This window comes from Salmo salar, chromosome 02 (assembly GCF_965601325.2).
Source record: "Salmo salar chromosome 02, fSalSal1, whole genome shotgun sequence".
NCBI classification, from domain to species: Eukaryota; Metazoa; Chordata; class Actinopteri; order Salmoniformes; family Salmonidae; genus Salmo; species Salmo salar.
The window spans coordinates 78,467,747-78,478,630 of NC_138292.1; positions in this window are offsets into that span (position 1 = coordinate 78,467,747).

Sequence of the window (10,884 nt, forward strand, 5' to 3'; positions counted from 1 at the left end):
GGTGGTAAGGGTAGGCAACAACACATCTGCCAAGCTGATCCTTAACACTGAGGCCCCTCAGAAGTATGTGCTTAGTCCCCTCCTGTACTCCCTGTTCACCCATGACTGCGTGGCCAAACATGACTCCAACACCGTCATTAAGTTTGCTGACGACACAACAGTGGTAGGCCTGATCACCGATAACGATGAGACAGCCTATAGGGAGGAGGTCAGAGACCTGGCATTGTGGTGCCAGGACAACAACCTCTCACCTCAGTGTGAGCAAGACAAAGGAGCTGATCGTGGACTACAGGAAAAGGCGGGCTGAATAGGTCCCCTTTAACATTGACGGGGCTGTAGTGGAGCGAGCGAAGAGTTTCAAGTTCCTTGGTGTCCACATCACCAACGAACTATCATGGTCCAAACATACCAAGACAGTCGTGAAGAGGGCATAACAACACTTTTTACCCCTCAGGAGACTGAAAAGATTTGACATGGGTCCCCAAATCCTCAAAAAGTTCTACAGCTACACCATCGAGAGCATCCTAACCGATTGCATCAACGCCTGGTATGGCAACCGCAAGGCGCTTCAGAGGGTAGTGCGTACGGCCCAGTATATCACTGGGGCCAAGCTTCCTGCCATCCAGGACCTATATACTAGGCGGTGTCAGAGGAATGCCTGAAAAATTGTCAAAGACTACAGTCACCCAAGTCATAGACTGTTCTCTCTGCTAACGCTCTACAAGCGTTACCGGAGCGCCAAGTCTAGGAACAAAAGGCTCCTTAACAGCTTCTAACCCCAAGCCATAAGACTGCTGAACAATTAATAAAATGGCCACCCGGACTATTTCATCAAGGGTCTCTCTGGACTTTGCTCCGTTCATCTTTCCATACAAACCTGACCAGTCTCCCAGTCCCTAACGCTGAAAACATCCCACAACCGCATGCTTACACCACCATGCTTCACCGTAGGGATGGTGCCAGGTTTCCTCCAGACGTGACGTTTTGCATTCAGGCCAAATAGTTACATCTTGGTTTCATCAGACCAGAGAATCTTGTTTCTCATTGTCTAAAGGCCTGATTGGTGGAGTGCTGCAGAGATGTTAGTCCTTCTGGAAGGTTCTCCCATCTCCACAGAGGAACTCTAGAGCTCTGTCAGAGTGACCATCAGGTCTTGGTCACCTCCCTGACCAAGGCCCTTCTCCCCCGATTGCTCAGTTTGGCAGGCCGGCCAACTGTAGGAAGAGTCTTGCTGGTTCCAGACTTCTTCCATTTAAGAATGATGGAGGCCACTGTGTTCTTGGGGATCTGCAATGCTGCAGACATTTTTTGGTACCCTTCCCCAGATTTGTGCCTCGAAACAATCCTGTCTCGGAGCTCTACGGACAATTACTTCGTCCTCATGGCTTGGTTTTTGCTCTGACGTGCACTGTCAACTGTGAGACCTTATATAGACAGGTGTGTGCCTTTCCAAATCATGTTCAATCAATTGAATTTACCACAGGTGGACTCCAATCAAGTTGTAGAAACATCTCAAGGATGATAAATGGAAACAGGATGCATCTGAGCTCAATTTCGAGTCTCATTGCAAAGGGTCTGAATACTTATGTAAATATGACTTTTTTAATACATTTGGTAATATTTCAAAATACCTGTTTCCACTTTGTCATTATGGGATATCGTGTGTAGATTGATGAGGAATTTACTTGATTTTATCCATTTTAGAATAAGACTGTAACGTAACAAAATGTGAAAAAATGGAAGGGGTCTGAATACTTTCCGAAGGCACTGTATTGCTGTGGAAGCTGGTGGTATTTCTGACACACTTGTTTCTGAACATGGACATATTGGGCTTGTAAATGATCTGTTGATTTAGTTTGCTTCCTGTAACTCTGCCATCGACTGTATGGGATCAAATTGGAGTTTCAAGAACAGTTCAGCAGATGTGGTTTGATACCATCTCTATGACGCAGGGTCATGAATCAATCCAAAACTACTTTAGGCTGCATGTATTTCTGACACCCAGTTTGGATCATGGTTGGAGAAGGTCACTAGTCAGGGGGTAATAACTGTGGACTTGTTTGTCCAAAGATCTGTACAACTTGCTGAAAAACACAACAACTCCCCATTTGGTCCAAGTGTTTATCCTTGTAAATGTATTAGATTAATATTTCATTGACATTACACTGTATGCTGAAAGGGGGAGCACAGAGAGATCCGATACAGGCCAGCACATTATTTTGACCTTATTAGTCAACCATGAGGTCCTCACATTGATGACACCGTAACAGATTTACAGCAAGATATGTGACCTGGAAAATAAGATCTGAATTAACCGAGCCAAGATTGGATGTTTAGTAGGTCCATGCCGCAGCATGTGACATTTCAAATCCAGATATAGATTTGAGTGGCTTTGACATTTTAATGGATTGAATCATGTAAAACAAAATGCTGACGTTATCCAAGGCTCTGGGGTGTCTCAGGCCAACTACTTTGCAGGTCGTTTTACAGAACAAAATGTATTGGATCAACAGTTGCTATCTGATTCCTCCCCAAGGCCCTGATAAAATACAAATGTACAATAACAGTTTTATTATGTCAGTTTACTCAACTGCTTAATGACATCTGACAGTTAATAACAGTATATCAGGGACCTGAAACTCCTGTTCTGGACAGCCCATCCACATGGGGTGCAGGCTTTTATTCCACCCCAGCACTAACACAGTGGGTTCAGCTACGTCAAATGATCATAACCTTCAATTTAGCCATTAATTACTTGAAATCAGGTTGGGAGTCCTATGAGTTGGGAGCCATCAGCCAATGAAGAAGAATAGAATTAACTACTCTAAAATGGAGATAGCCTCAATGGCACTGCCCATGCGGTCACAGACACTATAATGGCACAGATACAAATATAAGTCCTCTATCTATCTGTTGTTAACATACAGTATCTGCCCTCTCATTGGCTATAATGGTCACACCTAATCTCCCCTCCTCCCATTTCCATCATTAGAGTGGTCACAAAAATATATTGTCAATATAATAAACAATCTTTGGCAAAATCAACTTGTTGTGAAGGGTCATGCTACTCCTACAGGACTCCCAATTGCTTCTAATTACCCTAGGCCACGCCCCTTCCCTCCACACCTGTTACCACTCCCTAATCATCTCTCCACTGCCTTTCTACACCCCTTTCATTTCCATTTAAAATTGGTAAGCAGATGGCGGCATGCACATTCAAATTGTGTCAACGCCTTTATACCATAGAAGAGAATTGGAGATGGCGGAAACTGAGGTTTTGTTTGAAAATGCTAGTGAGTCGGGTGAAGCTAATAGTACAGAAAGTGAGAATGAGTGGGTTACCGTGGCAAAGAAAAAGGGTAACAAGAGAAGCAAAGCTGTGGTGGAAAAAAGGTAATCACGAGACTCGTTTTTAGTCGGAGTGAGGTATTTTAGATCAATGCTACTTGGGAAATCCGTTTAACATCTCCAGGAATATCTGGAACGTGTTGGAGGAAAGTGTTGAGTCAGTGAGAGTCACAAGAAGTGGTCTTATATTTTGTGTGTGTGTGTGTCTGCGGAGCAGAAGAAGCATATATAGAGTTCAGTATGTCAAATCGCAGGGCCTGTTGTCTAGACCTCTGGTAGTCTCTATGGGGGTGCCACAGGGTTCAATTCTCGCTCTTGCTCTTGCTGCTGGTGATTCTCTGATCCACCTCTACGCAGACGACACCATTCTGTATACTTCTGGCCCCTCCTTGGACACTGTGTTAACTAACCTCCAGACAAGCTTCAATGCCATACAACTCTTCTTCCGTGGCCTCCAACTGCTCTTAAATGCAAGTAAAACTAAATGCATGCTATTCAATTCACTGCCCGCACCTGCCTGCCCGTCCAGCATCACTACTCTGGACGTCTCTGACTTAGAATATGTGGACAACTACAAATACCTAGGTGTCTGGTTAGACTGTAAACTCTCCTTCCAGACTCACATTAAGCATCTCCAATCCAAAATTAAATCTAGAATTGGCTTCCTATATCGCAACAAAGCATCCTTCACTCGTACTGACAAGCATACCCTCGTAAAACTGACCATCCTACCGATCCTCGACTTCGGCGATGTCATCTATAAAATAGCCTCCAACACTTTACTCAACAAAATGGATACAGTCTATCACAGTGCCATCTGTTTTGTCACCAAACCCACATACACTACCCACCACTGCGACCTGTACACTTTCGTTGGTTGGCCCTCGCTTCATACTCGTCGCCAAACCCATTGGCTACAGGTTATCTACAAGTCTCTGCTAGGGAAAGCCTCGCCTTATCTCAGCTCACTGGTCACCATAGCAGCACCCACTCGTAGCACGCGCTCCAGCAGGTATATCTTACTGGTCACCCCCAAAGCCAAGTCCTCCTTTGGTCGCCTTTCCTTCCATTTCTCTGCTGCCAATGACTGGAACGAACTGCAAAAATCACTGAAGCTGGAGACTCATATCTCCCTCACTAGCTTTAAGCACCAGCTGTCAGAGCAGCTCACAGATCACTGCACCTGTACATAGCCCATCTGTAAACAGACCATCTATCTACCTCATCCCCATACTGTATTTATTTTATTTATCTTGCTCCATTGCACCCCAGTACCTCTACTTTCACATTCATCTTCTGCACATCTACCATTCCAGTGTTTAATTGCTATATTGTAATTACTTCGCCACCATGGACTATTTATTGCCTTATCTTACCTCATTTGCGCTCACTGTATATAGACTTTTTCTTTTCTTTTCTTCTACTGTATTATTGACTGTATGTTTTGTTTATTCCATGTGTAACTCTGTGTTGTTGTATGTGTCGAATTGCTATGCTTTATCTTGGCCAGGTCGCAGTTGCAAATGAGAACCTGTTCTCAACTAGCCTACCTGGTTAAATAAAGGTGAAATATATATATTTTAAAATATATACTTTTTGGTGTGGAATTTTTCCTCTATGGATTGTCGTAGTAGGCTGCCTATAAAGGGTGTTATTTCTGGGGTGGCGCAAGAAATAAAGGAAGAGGATATAACTGAAGATATATCGATGGAGTGGTTGGTGTATGTCGATTGACCTGTATGGTGGATGGGGAAAAGAAATGAACTTCATCCATGCTACTGTTCTTTGATGAGTCTCTCCCTTCTCATTTAAAGTTAGGATTCATGAGATACCCTGTTGGAGCTTTGTTCACAAATTCCTTCAGTGTCATAAATGGAACCCCAATCGAAGAATGTAGAAGTGGTTCACTGCACTCAGTTAAAATAAATGTTACACTCCATTTCACTGCATATCCAATAAAGTCCCAACATCATTTGTACACACGTGGTACATTTCCTTGAGAAGTCACACTGCAAAAGGGGAAACGATCGGCCTAACCCACTAAATGACAAGCTAATGTCTCATAGGCAGTTGTTTGTCTAACGTTTTAAAATACCATTTTATGTTTCTACATTTCCACAACCTAACCGTCCTATCAGCCATTACAAGCCCCAACTCCAACTCCTAAACCTTAATCAACCTTAATCAAACCCTCCCCTCATGTGCTCTCTCTTCCTGTTCCACTGTGTAATACATACTGAACCTGGATTCTTAATCTCAATCTCCTCATTGCATTCTGACCAATGAAAACATTCTACTACAATAAATCCTTTGTTCTATATTTATTCCTTTATTTTGGGGGATTTGCCTGTATTGAATTGTTCGGTATTACTGCACTGCTAGGAACACAAGCATTTCGCTGCACCTGTGATAACATCTGCAAAATATGTGTTACGTCACCAATAACATTTGATTTACAACTAATCATGATCTTCAATTTAGCCCTTAATTACTTTAAATCAGGTCCAGTACGTTAGTGCTGGAGTGGAAGAAATACAATTCAGTTCAATCAGGAAGTAAACAAAATTCAAAAATGTCACAATGCTTTTAAATAGACATAATTTCAGTTCACATCCTGAATTTACTTGAAATGACCCCTGATCTGCATTGTGAGAAGACCCATGGCTGTAAAGTCAGATGAGGTCTTTGTAGCCAAATGCACAGTTGTCTAGTTGGGTATGACAGCTGTACATATTCCTCTGACACTGATCTAAGGTCAGTTATATCCCGGAGGGTAACTTCTGCCCAGAGCAAGTTTGGAGCTAAACATGTCCCTCAAATACAAAAACGCAGGTCATAGGTCATGCAAGATCTTTGCACATTAAAATGAATATCATAAATGTTTCGTCTGCATGGTGCTAATGTTCTCGCCACCCACAAACATGGCAAGTAAATATCTTGTCTAATAACAGTGGGGTCGGTGCCAGAATAAAGCTGCGTTGGCAGATATACCGAACAATAAACCTTGGCTGCAGTGAAGATGAGAGCACAGTCCAAGAAATGAAAAGGCCTTGATGGGATCCTTCCAGATGGTCACCCTGCTCAACTAGTGTATCCAGCAGATATGGGGCTTCTTGTACTGATGTGCTGGGTGGACACTGGGCATAAAGAATGAATCAATATTAATATATAATAGTACATAAGGTAATCCAAGCAATAACAATAACCCTAGAGCGGTAACAAATAAATTAAATAGATGGCATTTAAACCCATTCTGACACAAAGAGAAGAGTCAGGTGTGAGAGATAGAGACCTACACAATCTATAGATACATGCACTTTGTTATATGTTCCCTGCCTATGTCCCCAGTTACTGCCAATATAGGCGTAAACTTTTGAACACCAAAAAATAACACCCTTCTCTGTTATGGACATATTCATTTGTTTCATACCTTTTAGAACCCCACCCTCCTGCTGAATAGTTCAGAACAGGACACACACACAACGCCAGGACAGCGGAGTCAATCACCACCTTCCGGAGACACTTGAAACCCCACCTCTTTATGGAATACCTGGGATAGGATTAAGTAATCCTTCCTAATAAACATATTAGGATCAAACCATGTAGAACTTTAGTCAATTCAGGGATTTTAAGACTTCATTAGACAGTTCGTCAATCATTTAGTTACGGGTTACAGATATTTGTATTTCTCCTTTATGTAACTTGAGAAAGTCATATCGAGATTGACAGTGAGCCCTGGACTGGAAAGCAGCATTCATATAGTAAACATATGAAACACAACACAACATACAGTGCCTTTGGACATTTTTCAGACCCCTTGACTTTTTCCACATTTTGTTACATTACAGCCATTTTCTAAAATTGATTAAATAAATGTTTTTCCTCAGCAATCTGCACACAATACCCCTGATGAAAAACCGAAAACAGGTTGTAGACATTTTTGCAAATGTATTACAAATAAAAAATACAAAATACCTTATTTACGTAAGTATTCAGACCCTTGGCTATGAGACTTGAAATTGAGCTCAGGTGCATCCTGTTTGCATTGATCATTCATTGGACTCCACATGTGGTAATTTCAATTGATTGAACATGATTTGGAAAGGCACACACCTCTCTATATAAAGTCCCACAGTTGACAGTGCGTGTCAGAACAAAAATGAAGCCATAAGGTTGAAGGAATTGTCCGTAGAGCTCAGACAGGATTGAGTCGATGCACATATCTGGGGAAGGGTACCAAAAAATGTCTGCAGCATTGAAGGTCCCCAAGAACACAGTGGCCTCCATCATTCTTAAATGGAAGAAGTTTGGAACCAGCAAGACTCTTCCTAGAGCTGGACGCCCGCCCAAACTGAGCAATTGGGGGAGAAGGGCCTTGGTCAGGGAGGTTACCAAGAACCCGATGGTCACTCTGACAGAGATCTAGAGTTCCTCTGTGGAGATGAGAGAACCTTCCAGAAGGACAACCATCTCTGCAGCACTCCACTAATCAGGCCTTTGTGGTAGAGTGGCTGGATGGAAGCCATTCCTCATTAAAAGGCACATGACTTTGCCAAAAGGCACCTAAAGACTCTCAGACCATGAGAAACAAGATTCTCTGGTCTGATGAAACCAAGGTTAAACTCATGTGCCTGAGTGCAAAGCGTCACATCTGGAGGAAACCTGGCACCATCCCTACGGTGAAGCATGGTGGTGGCAGCATCATGCTGTAGGGATGTTTTTCAGCGTTAGGGACTGGGAGACTAGTCAGGATCGAGGCAAAGATGAACGGTGCAAAGTACATAGAGATCCTTGATGAAAACCTGCTCCAGAGCACTCAGGACCTCAGACTGGGGTGAAGGTTCACCTTCCAACAGGACAACAACCCTAAGCACACATCCAAGACAACGCAGGAGTGGCTTCGAGACAAGTATCTGAATGTCCTTGAGTGGCCCAGCCAGAGCCAGCACTTGAACCCGAACGAACATCTCTGGAGGGACATGAAAATTGCTGTGTAAAATGTTCCACGATGATAGTTCAGGAAAGCTAAAAGCGTTCCTACCGAACTCTGTTCTTTTGTTGGGAACATTGTATAAAATGACTTCCTACCAAACTCTGTTTTTGTATTTGGAACACTATATAAAATGACTTCCTACCAAACTCTGTTCTTGTGTTGGGAATATTATATAAAATGACTTCCTACCAAACTCTGTTTTAATATTGGGAACATAATATCACAGCGCTTGTAGTAATGGATAGAGTGGGATGGGTGCAATCATATCAAATACAGCAAACACATGGATTCCATGCATTTGATACCATTCAATTTGCTCCTTTCCAGTTATTATTATGAGCCATCCTCCCATCCGCAGCCTCCACTGCATTATATAAATTGGCTTCCTCCCAAACTCTGTTCTTATGTTGGGAACATTATATAAAATGACTTCCTTCCAAACTCTGTTCTTGTGTTGGGAACATTGTATAAAATTACTTCCTACCAAACTCTGTTCATGTGTTGAGAACATTATATAAAATGTCTTCCTACCGAACTCTGTTCTTGTGTTGGGAACATTATATAAAATTACTTCCTACCAAACTCTGTTCTTGTGTTGGGAACATTGTATTAAATGACTTCCTACCAAACTCTGTTATTGTGTTGGGAATATTAAATAAAATGCTGGATATAAGAGGGCTCTGACATTGTTTTTTCAAGTTTAGTTTTCAGTGAACATGTGGCTTTATAAAATTCTTCCTCAAAATATGCCACATTTTCATTACTTGAGAACAAATTAGCAAACCCCTTCTACCACTCATTAAGTACCTGTGTGTTATCAGAGTTCATCCCCCCCCCCCCCCACACCGCTCTTCCCAGACTTCCAATTGGACTTTCTTGTGTTGTTTTGTTGTTCCTAACTTATTAGGTTCCATAACTGTAGAGTATTTCATATCTGTATCTACTCAAGGTGTAATAACTGCCCTCTCTGATATGTGTTAGAATAGGCAGTATATTTTATAAAACACATACTTTCTAAGATGGCCTCTTCTTGTCCTATCTTTACACTGTGTAAATAAGGGCTCCTCACATTACAGACCACAGGTCCCTTAACTCATCATCCCAACATGGCTCATTCAGCTGATTTCAGGTAATATTCTTTATTCAAATCATATTTTCCCATTTCATTTAAGTCATTTGGCAGATGCTCTAATCCAGAGGGATTTACAGTAGTGAGTACATATATTTTCATATTTGTTTGTATTGGTCCCCCTAGAGGAATTGAACCCACAGCCCTAGCATTGCAAGTGCCATGCTCTACCAACTGAGCCACACGGGACCAAATTATAACACAAAATGTTTCATACCACACGTCTAAAGTTTCAATAAGTTCTAACAGTGTTCTGTGTGCCATTTCAGACCAAAGGAAATCATTAGCCATATTTATTTTCTTACATTTATCCCTTTGCAGGGTATGTGTATGTTGCCCCGAGTGATGCTCAGTGGTCTCTCAGAAAATTCATGGCCAACAGAAAAGGTCATAAATAAAGGTCATCATTGAAGCCAGCTCAGCTGCTAAGCAGTTCACTTCAGAGTGTAATAAAAGTTTGAGGCAGTTATATCGCTGTCAGCAATATGAGTGGATAAGATTATTGAAATACTGTACTGGTGTTATGTAAGTCATAAGAATCCTACTGGACCGTTTTAGCCAACTGAAATGTGAGACTAATAAAAGCGCATCCAGCATCTTCAATAGAACATGGGTTGTTCCACATAATGAGTCCCTTTTGGGTAGTGAAACTTGGCGAATAAAAGCATTTAATTTCACCTAATTTTAACGTTCCGTTGTAAAGAGAACATGTTCAACTTAATAAAACACGTTTCCCATCGAAAGAAGTTCAACAAAAATAATACTATAGTAAGTGCCTCTACATTAAGTGCCAAATAAGGTAACAGGATGGATCGTAACAGGGTTGAGGTTTTTATCTGAAATCAGCCATGAATCCCCTTGTGACAGGCTTCCTGTGTGCAACAGGGAAGGGCAATTGAATGAAAGCTTTACAAAACAAATGTAATTGTTAAAACATTTCTAGCCTGTATGTCTAAGGGTAACAGGGTTGTCGTGTTATTCTTGACCCGCTCAGTTTTCCACCACAAAGTGGCCAAAAAGAGTAGAACCAGCTCACCTGCTTTTACACCAACATTTGACTATTCAATGTTTGCATTGAAAAAAATATTTAGAAAGGAGAAGGATTCATCATATTAAAACAGAAGTTCAGATCACGTTCACCTTAAAATGAATCACTAATCACACGAAATAAATAATAATCTTCCAACATGTATTTGTCAAAGCAACAAAACAACTAGCAATGATAAAATCACTGGGGTTAAGGGGGTTAAAATATTCCTAGAAGTCACAGAGTGTTCACAGAGGGACATTCCTAAATGCATGAATTTTGCCATTTTAGCAAGTCTTTATTTATATTTGAGAACAGAGCATTTGATTTACTATAACAGGCTTTTAAAATGCAATATTGGTGCACAATTTCTTCTTAAAATGTCAA